The sequence below is a fragment of the Terrapene carolina genome, unplaced genomic scaffold (assembly GCF_002925995.2).
Source record: "Terrapene carolina triunguis isolate 2854851 unplaced genomic scaffold, T_m_triunguis-2.0 Scaffold67, whole genome shotgun sequence".
In the NCBI taxonomy this organism is placed as follows: domain Eukaryota; kingdom Metazoa; phylum Chordata; order Testudines; family Emydidae; genus Terrapene; species Terrapene triunguis.
This window is the reverse complement of record NW_020664418.1, coordinates 31,895,677-31,910,825: the sequence shown is the minus strand read 5'-3', so window position 1 is coordinate 31,910,825 and position 15,149 is coordinate 31,895,677.

Here is a 15,149-nt window from a genome sequence, read left to right as displayed (position 1 = left end):
GTAGCCCACGAAAGCTTATGCTCAAATAAATTTGTTAGTCTCTAAGGTGCCACAAGTACTCCTGTTCTTTTTGCGGATACAGACTAACACGGCTGCTACTCTTAGAGTAGTGGGCAATTCTGTAGGCAAGGTCCAGGGTTGAAGTGTGTGGATTGGAAGTTATAACAGGTCATTGGGAGTTAATATTCTTGTGTTCTATTTTTGCCTCTTTCATTGAGTTGTGTGGCCTTGAACAAGTCATCCAACTCCTCTGAACCTCAGTTTATTCTTCTGTAAAATTGGTATAATTCCTCTTTATCTCTAAGGCTTGTAGAACATTAATTAATGTTTGTAAAGTGTTTTTGAGTTCCTTGCAAGAAAACTGCGATAGAAGGAAAGCATTAATATCAAGCGCCCATTCTGGACTCATCAGCCAAAGCCCATTAGGAAACATTCTGCTGCATGCACGTACTTATACTATACATTTGTCAACATATGTTAATTCTCCCACTCTACTGTTTCGGTTCCCTTTTTTGTATCGGACCAGATTCACCCTAAACTGAGGAAAAAAGAAATTAGGATGGATTATTTCAAACATCTGCAAATGCAGTAGAATGCACAAGGGGCATTTTTGGCATTAATGTTCCGTGTGTTTTGTTCGCTTAATTAAGCATAGAAAGGTCACCTTGTGTTCTAATAGCAAACATGGAGAAACGACCGAGAGAAAGAGAAAGATACCCCATTAAATAAAAACAATTGGAGGGGAAAACATTGGCATTTTTACTCTTTTTTTTTTCTTTTAATTCTTCAGTATGCTGCGAGCTGCTGGAATGTATTGATCTTTACTGTTGGTCCATGTGTGTTGTTTTCTACATCTGAATGAAGTATGACATTTAGCAGAGGCAAAACGCTGACATTCCCCCCTCCCCCCAATTCTCCTATTCCGCCAAGCACATTCCTTGCTTCTTAGTTCAGAGCAGTTTGCAGCCCAGAAAACGCATATTGTCGGTCCAGCCATTTGACACTGTTTGTTGTCTAGAAAGGGGGTGCAGGTGTGATCCATTACAAGCACACACTTTGCTAATAGCCATTCCGAAGGTATGTCATTTCATAAGCATTGTGGTGGGAGGAGACAGGAACTGACCATTTGTATGTATTTGTTATCCACACTTTTGTGTTGTGCACCCTTAAAATTTAGAATATCCAGCTCCTAAAGTGAGGTGTTTTCCTTTTTAAAAGGGAGTATAGAGATGGGGGGAGTTTGCTTATAAAGTTCAGGAAACCTCTACCCACAGTATTCCCCTATAGAAGATTTTATTTCTTTTCTCTAGCTTGCTAGCCATGACTTTCTTTTTGTAACTCCTTAATTATGGGCAAACCAGGAAGCTGTTTAGTGCGACAGGGGAGGCTGGGACAAACCCGAGTGGCTCTGTGACCCTGCGCACCAGGTTGTAATGCCACTCTCTCAGATTTGGTCCTTCTGCTCCCCTCATCGTGATGAAGGGGCAGCTGGGCCAAATACAAGTGAGTAGCGCTGCAACCTGGCTCTTGGCCCCCTATTTCTACCATAACCACCGAACTATCAGAAGGCTTAATGCACCGCTCCCCCAGAAAGTCTGAGGCGCACCCCCTCCCCCCCCGGTTGATAGCCTCCATTCTAGAGGACAGGAAGGGGGCAGCACACTACAGTTTTTCCTAGGGCAGCAGGTTGTCTTGAGCAACCTCTGCTACTAAGGCCTGGTCTACATTACAGAGTTAGGTCAATGCAAGGCAGCTTATGTCGACCTGACTATGTTGTTGTCTACACCAAAATGTTGTTCCCCACCATGTAACTGCCCTGCTACACTGACTTAATAACTCTACCTCCAGGAGAGGCGTAGAGTCAATGTCGATGTAGTTAGGTCAACACAGTGTCAGTGTTGACGCTGCATTGCTTACATCGATTGGTACTAGCTTTCAGAAGTAGGGTGACCAGACGTCCCGATTTTATCGGGACTGTCCCAATATTTGCTTGTCTGTCCCGCGTCCTGACCGATGTGCGGTCGGGACACTGGACAAACAAGCAATTTTGCCATCCCGGAAGGGCTCTTGCCCCCCCCCCCAACTCCGCCCCCTCCATCCCCCATTGGCTCCCTCCCCAAATCCCCGCCCTGGCCCCGCCTCTTCCCCATGCATGTGGCATTCCTCCTCCTCCCAGGCTTGCTGCTGTAATGGCGGGGCAAGCCTGGAGGGAGGGGGTGGTGGCCGGCTTCCAGTTCCTGGAGCTGGTGAGTAGGGGCACTGGGCGGGCAAGGGGGGCTGGCAAGGGGGCTGCTCCCCCAGGAGGTAGACAGGGGGGCTCCGGACCCCGGCAGCAGCGGGGGAGAGCGACTTGGGGCCGCACGAGTGGCCATGTAAAGTTTATCGGCTTGGGGGGGACCCCAGCTGGCTCCCCGCCCCGCGCCAGCATGTTGTGCTGGCAGCCGCAGGCCAGGTAAGGAGTCGAGTCGCCCCCTCCCCCCTCGTCTTGGCTCCTCAGCTGAGCCCCCCCGTCACCCTCCTGGGGGAGCAGCCCCCTTGCCAGCCCCCCTTGCCCGCCCGGTGCCCGTAATTACTAGCCGCAGGAACTGGAAGCCGGCCACCACCACCTCCCTCCAGGCTTGCGCCGGCATTCCAGCTGCAAGCCTGGGAGGGAGGAGGAATGCCGCTCAGCTGAGGAGGCGGGGGGAGGGAGGGACTCGGCTCCTTACCTGGCCTGCGGCAGCCGGCGAAACATGCTGGTGCGGGGCGGGGACGCTACCCCCCTACAGAGCAGGGCGAGGATTCGGCCGGGGTCCCCCCCCCAGCCGATAAACTTTACGTGCCCACTCGCGCGGCCCTGAGCCCCTCTCCCCCGCCGCTGCCGGGGTCCGGAGCCCCGCACCTCTCGCTCCAGCGGCTCCTTCCCCGTGGGGCAGCGGGACGTGCTGCATGTGCCCGAGGGGAAAGGGGCAGCGGCCACGGCGCAGCCGGCACCTGCAAAACAGCTGCTTTTTTTTTTTAGGTGGGTTTTTTTTTTTGCTCTGCGCCCCCCCCCCCCCCCCGCCCCCGCGCCCCCCCCCCCCCCCCCGGCCCCGCCCCGCCCCGGCGCCTTTTTCCTGGGGGGGGGTTTTTTTTTGCGCCCCCCCCCCCCCCCCCCGTGCATCCCGATATCCCCCCCTCTCCCCGCCCCGCGTCCCGATATTTCCTGTCAGTGATCTGGTCACCCTATTCAGAAGCCATCCCACAAAACAATGTCCCGCGCTGACAGTACAGTCGGTACAAGCACTCCTGTTGAGGATGCGTACCGCCGATACAAGGAGCAAAGTGTAAATGCGCACAAGTAATGTAATTACTGCGGCGGCTGTATGCCAACGTAAGTTAAGTCAACTTAATTTTGTAGTGTAGACATGCTGTAAGGGTATGTCTATACTGCAATCAGGAGGTGCAGTTGCAGCACGTGTAAGCATATCTGAGTTAGCTTTGTTTGAGCTGGCTCAACTAAAGAGCAGTATAACCGTGGCCACACTGGCTGGTGGCATGGGCTAGCTGCCTGAGTACAATCCCCCCCAGGATCCTAGTTAAATACTCAGGTGGTTAGCCTATGTTGCTGCCCAGGCCACCATGACTACAGTGCTGCCTTTAGTGACCTAGCTCAATCAAGGCTAGTTTGGATATGCCTACAAATACTGTCCTAGTTGCAAGGTAGACGTACTCTAAGTGTTCCTTTCATCAGTTTTTCCAATGCACCATATTTCCTGTTACTCCAAATAAACTTACAGGTGTTTTAATGTACTTAAATCTTCCATAAATCCCTTCTTGACTTGTGAATGCGGGGAGAAATTCTGCTGCTTAATTTAGTCCCCAGCAAGTTTTGTCATTTGGCAGTGGAGTCAGAGTTGGGAACTGTGGTGTACATGCGTGTTCTGGCTTATGCTGTAAGTCTTTTTTGCAGAATCAGGGATGTTGATGTAATATAAAGCAGCCCCCAGGCTAAGTCTCTCTGGGGCTATTTCAGTCTCCAGAGTGCCCCAAACTGGAAGGGTGTGAAGTCTTCTACCCATGCTGAGCAAACAAGAATGCAATGGATGAAGGTATAGGAACTAATTTCTCTCCTGCCCCAGTTTCTAACAGAACATTTTAAATATCACTGTTTAGAAGTCCCCTTTGCCTCCTTTATTACTCTTCAAGGGCTCCTATTTGTGCCTTTTCCAACTGCAGTCACTGTAATTTCTTTATTCCCTGCTCTGCTATGACCCTGAGTTCCTGAGTCCCCTTCTCATAGAAAATGTCATTCTGTCTCCAGTCTCACTCCTCCATTCTTTCTTGTGAACTCTCCAGCAAAGAATTCATTTCAATTTTCTTCTTTTTCTTCTGTCACTAAATAATCCTGGTGATCTCTAGATGCCCTGCTGACCTTTTGCTTCTTATATACTTGAAAAATTCTTGTGTCTTTACTCCTTGTACAATCTTTAGTTCATCCTTTACCTCAGCCTGCCTTATGCCCATTTTGCTTTCTCATAGCTTTATTCTCTCTCTACTCCCCATCCTACTCTTCTGTCTCATGCCTTTTTGATTATTTCCTGTAATTCCCTGTTCGACAGTGGCCTTTATCTCCTCCTACTGTATTTATTACTAGGTGACATGCAACTCTGGGAATGCAGTAATTTCTCTGTTACCATTGTTCATTTCCCTTTTGTGTCCTTTCTCCCACTGAATTATCTCACTGGACTTCCCTCATTTTTCCAAAATGTAATCTTTTTTTTTTTTCTCTTGTTTTTGGTCTTCACCCAGTTCGGATTACAAATCTACTAATGTTATTGTCACCACCTGGGAACTAGAAAGGGGTTGCCGTTTGGTACAGTATTTGTAAGAGGAATACAGATGCCAGCACCAGAGGTACCATGTGGGGATATGATTGGGGCATTTTATCAAATAACCAAATAGACACTGATTCAGCAAAGCACTTAAGCATGTGCTTTAACTTCAATAGGACTATTGACATGCTTAAAGTTAAGCGTAATCTTAAGGTTTGTGTTGGATCAGGGCCATGGAGATTAACGTTAATTTATTGTTAATTGGTAGCTAGCTCTGAACTACTGGAGGAGTAGGATCAGTGTGGTTGCTTAATTCCATATCTTCCATTTCCTAGTGCTTGCCAAAAGTCTGTCAAGGCCTTGCCTACATCAGAAGATTAAGTTCTCCACATGGAGTGTCTTGTTTGGATTTCAGTGTGCCTATATGGATTTAGTGTAATTCAGGAAGTGGCTGAAGGCATCGCTGGGTTAACATGGAGCTCCTCATTGGCTCTCATTTCTCTACTACGTTTTGGTACCACATTGTCATTGGGATGGATTCTGCTTGCTGCCAAGTGCCTCCCTTGAAATGCTGAGCATCCTCAACTCCCACTGCTGTAATAAAATGCTGATCGTGTTCAGCACTTCACACAAGCAGGCCCTTGTGTGCGCACATGCATCCAGGTCTAGTATTTTTCTAGACCAGTTTGCTTTGTAGGAACATTGAAAACTCCTAACTCTGTCTGAACTAGAAATGTCACCATGGCTTCCTTTAGCCACCCGTAACTTTATTCTCATAATAGCAGCCTAATGGTGCCGCAATGGACCACAATGCTCTTATCAGCAATGTAGCAAATCAAGATAGCTCAAGGACAACATGAGGGCATCTGCTTACAAGAGGGGCAGGAACGAGGGAGGGTGAAGGTTGTACTATACTTTTACTAGACCTGTGAGGAGTGGTCAAGTGGCCTCAAGCTAGGTTACCACCCCTCTTGGTTGTTGCATTAACTTGGAGCAGCTGTAACTGTAACGTGAGGAGGGGAAGAGATAACATGGGAAGAAGAGGAAACCTGAAATAAGGGTTGGTTGGAACCCCCTCCACTAGACTCGCTGTTGCTTGGAGAGGCTCTTACTTCTAAGCTTCTGCTGTGTGGAGCTCAGAGCCTGGGCTTTACTGTAAAAGCAGATGACACTGGATAAATAAAGACACTGGATTTATTACAACAATCTGTAACCCACTAACCCCCCTTTTTGTCCTATAACTGCAGGGGTGTTAATGGGCCACGTCACCTTGAATGGTCCCTTAGGATGTGTCTAACAACTTATGCTAAACTATCTGTTTGATTTAGTATTTAGCTGTGACACTTTGAGTACCTTTTCTGGAACTGAGGAAGAGCTCAGTGTAGCAGCTTGAAAGCTTGTCTCTGTCACCAAGGCCATATCTACATTACAAAATTATGTCGACCTAAGTTACATTGGCATACAACTGCCATAGTTATTACATCACTTGTGCATGTGCATAGTACACTCCTTGTGTCAGTGGTGCACCTCCTCACCCGGAGTGCTTATACTGATGCAGAGTGAAGTGCGCCATGAGTAGGTATCCCACTGTGCAACTCACCACCATACAGCGCAGGGTGTTTTGGGAAGTTTTTGCAATGCCTGAGGGGGCCAAAACGAGTTGCACGGGGTGACTGGGAGCATGGGTTCAACTTCCCATTATGCCGTGTTCACCGTCCCATAATTTCATTTGCATCCCATAATATTTCACGCCTCTTTTTGAATTCCCTGTAAACCTGTACATTCCTCCTTGCTGTCCACCAGCTCTGACAGAAGCATGGATCCTGCATGGCTCTGTACTATTGTGGTGAGTGTTGCGAGCAAGAAGTCCCTGATCCTGCAGTATTCGCAGAGCTACAAGAGGAGCTGTGGGGAACATGATGATTCCTTGGTGGCTAGATTTCTGGGGGACACAGAAACAATTCAAGGTTGTTGGCAGCATTCACAGCGCAGCTACAGATGGCGGCGCACCAGTTCTAGGCCTGAGCAACAAGCACTAACCGGTGGGATCACATTGTTATGCAGGTTTGGGATGACAAGCAGTGGCTGCAGAACTTTCGGATGCACAAGGCCACATTCCTGGATTTGTGCACTGAGCTCGTCCCAGTCCGCCAGCGCAGCAACACCAAAATGAGAGCCACACTGACAGTTGAGACGTGAGTGGGAATTGGCACTGTGGAAACTTGCAATGCCAGTTTTCTGCTGGTCAGCTGGGAATCAATTTGGAGTTGGGAAATGCACCACATGGGCCATTGTCATGCAAGTGTGCAGGGCCATTAATTGCCTCCTGATAAGCAGGACTGTCATTCTGGGCAATGTGCAGGACATAGTGGATGGTTTTGCAATAATGGGATTCCCAAGCTCCATTAGGGCGATAGATGGCACGCAAATCCCTATTTTAGCACCAGACCATCTTGCCGCAGAGTACATCAACAGAAAGGGCTGTTTTTCTATAGTAATGCAAGCACTGGTGGATCATCTAGGACACTTTACCAACATCAGGGAAGGTGCATGACATGCACATCTTTAAGAACATAGGACTGTTCAGAAAGCTGCTAGAAGAGACTTTCTTTCCTGACATGGATTACCATTGGGAATGTTGAAATGCTGACATTTGCAGCCTGGTATGATTCTTGTAGTAGCTGTATATGTAGGAATCTAACATTGTCAATGCATCTATTAGTATTGTTTTTGAATAATGTTATGGGTTCTGTGACACAGTGCAGCAACAGGAAATTGATCGCTGTCAGATCTGCTCATCACCAGTGAGCATATGCTGTGAACTAATAAAGATGAATTATGTTCCAAAAAAAACAAAAAAAAAAAAAACATTTTATTCTGTAACATGAACCAGGCAAATAAAAAAAATTGGAACTTAATAAATTAAGGAAACAGAACTTATGAAGGGGAAAGAACAGTCATTTCCATTTCAGGTACACATACACCAGCTGTGTGTTTCACAGGTCAGTGTATGTGCAGCTGTGATTTTCTTTAATGTCCCCTGGGGTGGAGTTGTAGGGGTAGTGCAGTGATCTCTGCTGCCATGTGGAATGTTGAGTGGGGGTGTAGGGAGGTCCTGACACTGAGTTGTCTATGGGTTGCAGAGGGAAGCGAGCATGGGATTGTGAACCTGCAAGTCTAAGTCCACCACATCTCTGTTTGCTGCCTGAGAAGCTCCATTATGTCCTGGTGCATCTCCCTCTCCTTTCCCTGCTTGTATTCCACAGCCTTTTTCTTATCCACTCTTTCCTTCTCCATGCTGTCTGCAAGGGTCATCCTCCAGGCCCTGGTCTCGTTCTCTGATGGAGCACAAGCTTGCACTATTTCCTGGAACATGTTATCCTGAGTCCTCTTCTTTCTCCTCATCATCTGGCTCAGGCATTCTGTAAGTGTGGAGGGGGAGACCCTGAAGGCCACAATACCAGCAGCTGCAGATACAACACACAGAGGTACCGTTGTCAGGGTAATCATGGTGTAAGTCAAAACTTAGGAAAACGAACTCACTCCCCTTGATTCCCAAAAGTTACAAGCCCTACATTCTCACTGCTCCTAGGGATTGATATAGCATTACTCCAGTAACAGCACTGGTCATGGTGAGTATGGCCCTCGGGGGGTGGGAGGATTGGGGAAATGAGGGGGAAATAACTCACAGGCCTGAGTATATTTGTGTAGGGCAATGGAACTGAATACTGGCATGGTTTTCCACAGGCGGTGGTGATTTTAGCTGATATCTCATTCCTGAGGGTAACAGAGGCAGAGAAAGCACAGCTGCTGCTGGCATCCTGATGTCGCCCAGGCCAGTATGCTGCTAGCCTGTGTACACTGAAATGGTGCCTGCTGAAGTAATCGTTAAATGGTGTGGGAAAGTGTCCTACCGTAGCAGAAGAAATAAGGCAGCCTTGCCCAGAAACCTTTGGGAGAGGATTGCAGATACCTCCAGGAAAGTTTCATTGTAATCGCTATTGGACATCCCACGTAAACAAACTGCTCCATGTGACCCCCCCCGCCTAACCCTATAGGGGGAATGAGAAGCAGATAGCAACTCTGTCTCCCTTGGTTGTTTCACTACCTCTTCTAGCCCAGGTGAAAAAGAGTAAATCAACAGATGTGTCCTGCTATTTTGGGGGTTCCATCCCTGTAATTTCAAAGCAAACTGCATACTGACCAGAGGTTTCTTTCCCTGCATCAGACGCAACTGTCGGGACTGGCTGGACTGCGGTGGAATCAAAAACAGGTCCTGGTTCGTTGCGCCGCTGGATCCCCTGGTCACCTGTTCCCCATTTCCTCCTCCTCCTCTTCCTCATCCAGCTCCTGACTATTCATGGTGGGGGCCTGTGACTCGTGCTCCTCCAAAGTATCCACAGGGCTCTTGGGGGTCGAGGATGGCATGATGCAGCTCTTTGTAAAAGCGGCAGGTCTGCGACTCCACACCAGATTGATTGTTGGCCTCCCTTGCATTCTGGTACACCGCAGCTCATTGGCTTTCACATCGCACTGCTGCTGGTCCCTGTTGTAGCCCTTCTCCTCCATGTTCCGAGCAGTCTGCTCATAGATATTGACATTTCTACAGCCGGATCAGAGCTATGCCTGCACAGCCTCTTCTCCCCACAGACATAGGAGATCCAATATCTCCTGTGCTCTAGGCAGGAGTGCGTCTGCAGCATGTAGCTGGCATGGTCAGCTGGGCAGTTGCATGCAACAGTGGAGATCTGCGAGGTGTGCTCACCAAGCGGGGCAAGCAGGAATAGATATTTCAAGAATTTGCAGGGCTTTAAAGGGGAGGGGCAGCTGTCCACCTGACCCCTGGGCAGTGGAGTTCATAATGGTGACCAGAGCGGTCTGTGTAGGGCATTGTAGGACTGGAGACCAATAAGAGTTGACATAAGCAACGCAGTGTCTAAACTGACATACTGTTGACCTGACTACATTGACCCTGACTCTACGTCACTCCGGGAGGTGGCGTTATTAAGTTGACATAATGGGGCAGTTACATCGGTGGGAACAAAATTTAAGTGTAGACACATTCACAGCTAGGTCGACATAAGCTGCCTTGCATCAACCTAACTGTGTAGTAAAGACCAGGCCCAAGAGAAGTTGGTCCAATGAAAGATATTACCTCACCGAGCTTGTAAAGGCAGAAAGGAGACAGGAAAATATTGAAGCCATTGGTATTGGCTTACTAGTAAAATTTAGCTTTATAGGAAGGCAAAGATGTTGCCTGTATCCACATAATCTTCTTGCACAGTTTGTAATGTTTATAAAGAACAGGGGTCACATATGGCTGACTGGCAGAGAGAGACAATAATCTTGGATTAGCATTAAAAAGGCTGAGCACTTAAAAAAGAATACAGCTATGTGTAACAAAAGTAAATGGTTACAGCTGTGACTAGAGAACTCCCTTCCTTCAAACATGGCTCTGTGTCTCCTTCCCAAATTTCTGATGGCTCATTAAATTATTTATAGAATACATACCAAATCTGAAAGCTCGGGACCTGAAGCTACCATGCAGGTTAATTGCCTGCTAAGCCATGTAGGGTGTTTTTGTGTGTTGGCAATTGCAAAGCATCAAGGGTCTGACTCTGTACCCAAAAATATACCAAAGCACTTTTCATCCAGGTTTGAGGCACAGAGGGTTGTTGTGCAAACAACTCCCTGTTGGGACATTCTTAAAAACCCAATGCTAGATTGCCACTAGGCTTCACAGCCCCCATGCTGTGGTTCTGTACTGTTTGGGGCAGGAACAAGAGCTGGCTACAACCAGGGCTGGCTTTAACTGTGTGAGATACTTGTATGCAGGAAATAAAGAGTTAGCTCTCAAAGAAACGAGAGAAAAATAAGGCCAGTAAGAAATGCAGCCTTCCCCCTTCATTCTCTGCTGCTTCCTGCGGTTTAGCAATGTCAATGTACAATGGTGTATTTTAACACTGCCTGCTGATTATTCAAGTGACTATATAAAAAAATTACACTGCTGCAAAGAATATACTGAAGATATAGTGCCCAGAAAATGCCATGTGCTTGAATGGAGAGCTTTTGCTACAGAACAAAAAGTCTGAAGCTGTGCAACAAGACAGAAGGAAGAGTGGAGCCTGTGCTTTGCTAAGGGAAAAAATCCATTGTTTTGCTACATTGATTATGTCCCCAAAGCATTTTTAAAGACATTTTTCCTCTTGTTCAAACCTTCTGTACCCTGTGCATTGAGGGGAAGGGCAAAGGATTAGGTGAAATGGTTCCAATGGACCCCACACTTACAGGAAGGGGAGTGGAGTAAATATATCTTACTCCTCTCTGTTCTTGAGCCTGCAGTGGACTCTGACAGATAAACTTGTCTCCGAGCTCCCACTGGCAATCTGACACCACGCCTCACTTACTCTGTTGCAAGGGAGGCAACTGATGCTGAGAGGAACTGAAGAGCAGAGCATAGATGGGGTATTGAATGATTGATATGCTTGCTTTGTATGATTTGAGTTGGTGCAATATGCAGTTTGGCAACTAGGGATCTGGTTCTCAGTTGCAATATGAACGATTTGTGCGGCTCTGGCAGTGCAAAGGGTTGTTAAAATGGCTTAACTGGCTATTAGGGAATTCCTCCTCCTTGTGGCCTGTGAAGGGTGGAAGTGAGGGAGAGTGGGGCAGCATGAGGCACCATCCCTGCTCCCTGAGAGGTCCTTCCCCATCAGGAGTTCAAGTTCAAAGGACCAGCCCGGCTCCATCAGACCAGGGTTCTGCTTTGGCAAAGCATAGGAGGTTCTCCAGAGGGGAAATCTGCTGCCAGGGGGATGCCTCCAAGTGTCCCCATCTCCTGCCCATTAGTAACAGGGCCTGGGACATGGTGGGAGGAGGGCACCCACAGCTTTATCTCAGCGGTAGCTTCTCTCTCTGGCCGGCCTCCTGTAGTTCCCCACCGGGAGCTTTGGACTGACAGACCTGCGGAAGTTTGTCTCATTCTGGGCCTGGTTTCCATAGGCTTAACTGCAAGGGTTCAGGGCTCTAGATATAGAGGAATGAGTAAGGGAGGGTAATGGGCAGCCTGGCCTCCTAGTCCTAAGGGCTCCTTACTCCCCTAATCCCCATTCTGAGTAGAAAATGATTTCCCTCCCAATTGTTGGTTCTGGTTGTTTATTTTGTTGATCAGAATAAATGAGCACTACAATGACTGGGAGTTAGAGGCATGAGGGATGGGGCAGAGAGGGGCCCATGGAGCTAGAAAGCCAGGCTGCCCACTGAGGCCAGGTATCTTGGGCCTTGCAGTGGGGCTGGAGACTGATGAGTAGTGGAAGCCAGTAAGTAAGCTGGAAGCTCTGTTTCCCAGCCCCACTGTCAACTTCTGTGCCATTTATTCATGCTTCTCCCTATATCTGTGCTCCCCTTGTTATGCTCATTCAAAGCACACGGGATCTTTATAGAGGAAGGTAAATACACACAGCATTTATTGAGAATACCACAGTTAGCATATGCTTTTCAGTCACACACACAGAGAGAGAGAGAGAGAGTCCTGCCAGTGATGTTCATAGTTGCCAGTCTGTTGTAGCTCGAGTCAATCTAATGGCCAGTTAGATTGAGCACGAGTGTGGAGCTGGGTTCTGTCGGTCGCCATCCGATGCGCCGAGGCCTTGCAGGACTGAACCCAGAGTTCCATGGCAAAACACCCCAGCTTTATAGTTGTAAATTCTCATTCGAGTCCATGCATTTTGCAATGTCATCCTGTAATCGTTAGTCCGTAAGTGGTGTTATCATTTGATGGTTATTGTCCGGCTTCCCGTCGTTATCTCCTATTTGTTGTCTCGCCTTCGGGGGTGCCTGCCTCACCTCTGAGGTCGTCAATGTTGCTAACATGTTTAACATCGGATACAATGGATGTTTTCTGATTGTTTCCTGGTCTTTCCAAGTCTCTCACTTCTTCTTGACCATCTGGACATTTGTGATGGCTTTCACACCTTATCTTTTCCTGATGCATGCATTCATCATTCACACAAACAATCTCTTACAGAAACCTTCCAAGGTATACAGACAGCAGTATTGTATATTCAGCAGAATACATTGTGAATCAAGCCTTGCTAAATCTTATAACTAAAACAATTCACATTGGGGCTTCAGGCTCTCAACATTCCTCTAATCTTCTTAACATAGATACAATAGAGAATCCTGTCTCTGACTTCCTAATTTGTAATACATATAGGAAACCATAGTAGCTTTATAACTTATTCTAAAACAAAAGGGTGACCATAAAAAACAAAAGGGTGACCATAATCAGTCATAAGGATTGCTCTGGTCTGTCATTCCTTTCTGCTATTCAAAAAAGGTGGCTGACAGGATGAAATCAAATCATACATTAATTCCCATAGTACATTATAAAATCCAGCTCCTACACCCTGTCCTTCCTGCTGCCCTCCACAGTTGGTAAGCCTGGAAGCAGACTCACTTAGACTTCCTCAAGTCTGTTAGGGTTTGACTACACTGCTTCTGGGAGGCGTGATTCCAGCATGGATAGACACACCCCAGCTCTGCTCAAGCTAGCGTGTTAAAAACTGCAGTGTGGACGTTGCTGCACGGGCGGTGGCTCAGGTTAGCCACCCAAGTCCAATCCCATCTGGCCCCCTGGGTCCGAGTTCAAGTGGCTAGCCTGAGCCATCGCCTGTACCGTAATGTCCTAGTGCTGTTTTAGCATGCCAGCTTGAGCAGGGCTAGCACAAGTCTGTCTGCCTGTGTTGGGACACTCACCTCCCAGCTAAAGTGTAGACATACCCTTAGACTAGCACAAACCACAGGAGCCGCAAGCTGTAGGTTTCTGATGACCTGTGCTTCAACACCCACTCCCTCTCCTGGCTTCTTTCATGGCCCCTTGTTACTAAGGGTGGTGTGGGAGGAGGCAGAGAGAGAGAATTGACCCCAACTTGTCAAGGTCTGTGAGCTTACAGCTGTCCCCTGTAACATCAGAAAAGGAAGTCGCTAACAGGTCTGAGCTGTCCTGCTCTGACAAAGATGCATTAGGTTATCTTGAGTATGGGAAATAACTTTGTTTAATTGTAACATTTAAAAAGAGGCCTGTAGTTGAGATGTGTATTTGTGGGGACTATGGCAGTTCAGCTAGAGCGACACTCTTCTCTATTTCCCCCCCCCCCCCCCCGTAATTACCCCCATGAGATTATCAGGGCAAAATTTCAAATGTTGCACATTTTTAAAACAAAAGTTAGTACACATTTCTTTGCGAAAATGTTATGGAAAATTAATTTGTCCTCATGAGAATAAATTCAATCTTCAAAGTGTGAAACCGAGGGAGTTTTAGTCCTGCTTTGTGTTAACTTCATGGCAACCTTAACTATGCAGTCACTATCATTTTCTCTGTAAGGTGCGAATTTTATACAGTGTGTATATGTGGTGTATGCACGGAAATATATATTCTGCGCGGTACCATAATCCTACGCATAGAATACCTAAACGAATGCCACCTGCCTCTTTACAGGAGAGTAAACCCTTTATTATAGTTATCTTTCTAGTAGGGACAATCCATAATGTGTTCATTATCCAGTCTCGTTTTCTACCCATATTTGTCTCACATTTCTCACACACCACAGGAATGTGCGAAAGTCAAACAGCCTCTAAAGACTCTCCACCAATTAAAAAAAAAACGTTCACTGTGGAGGCATACAGTAAAGAGCTGCAGTTTATCCCACCAATAGATTCTTTTCCAGTATATTCCTTTTTTCAAAGCCACTGTTGGCTGAAAAAATGTCTTCCTGTAGAAATTAAGCAATAGATAAAGAATCCATGTTGGGGGAAATTCAGCTCTTTCCCCACACACAGCTTGAGTGATTGATTGGTGTTGAAATTCATTCTTCCCTGACTGATAGCCATCAGAATAGAAGAACAACTCTGTATGGATGCTATTCCAATATGTGGATTGGAATAGTGGCTTCTTTTCTCCTTTCCCTGCTCTCAGCCATGGAGGGATTACGTAAATGATTTAGGCCAACTCTGTGTTCAGGTGAGGTTTACTTATTTGCAGATCCATACTGTGTACTCCATATAACTGCCACATGTTCCTGGCTGAGGATGGACAGTCTCTTCGCATTTAACAGCATACTTAGCACTTTCCTGCTCTGGAGTGAGTTTTCCAATTTTCTCTTCCTACATCCCTATTTATAGTGTTCAAATATGCAGCTAAACAAATGTCATTGCACAGAAGTGAGAAAGTATAAATAATACACCTTTTTGTGAATGTGTTTTTCATTGAAGCAGCAAAGAGTCACATGACCTTCTGTCCACCATAGAGATCCACAGTAGGAAGTAGTCTCACTTGACAGCTCTAACAAAGATCTA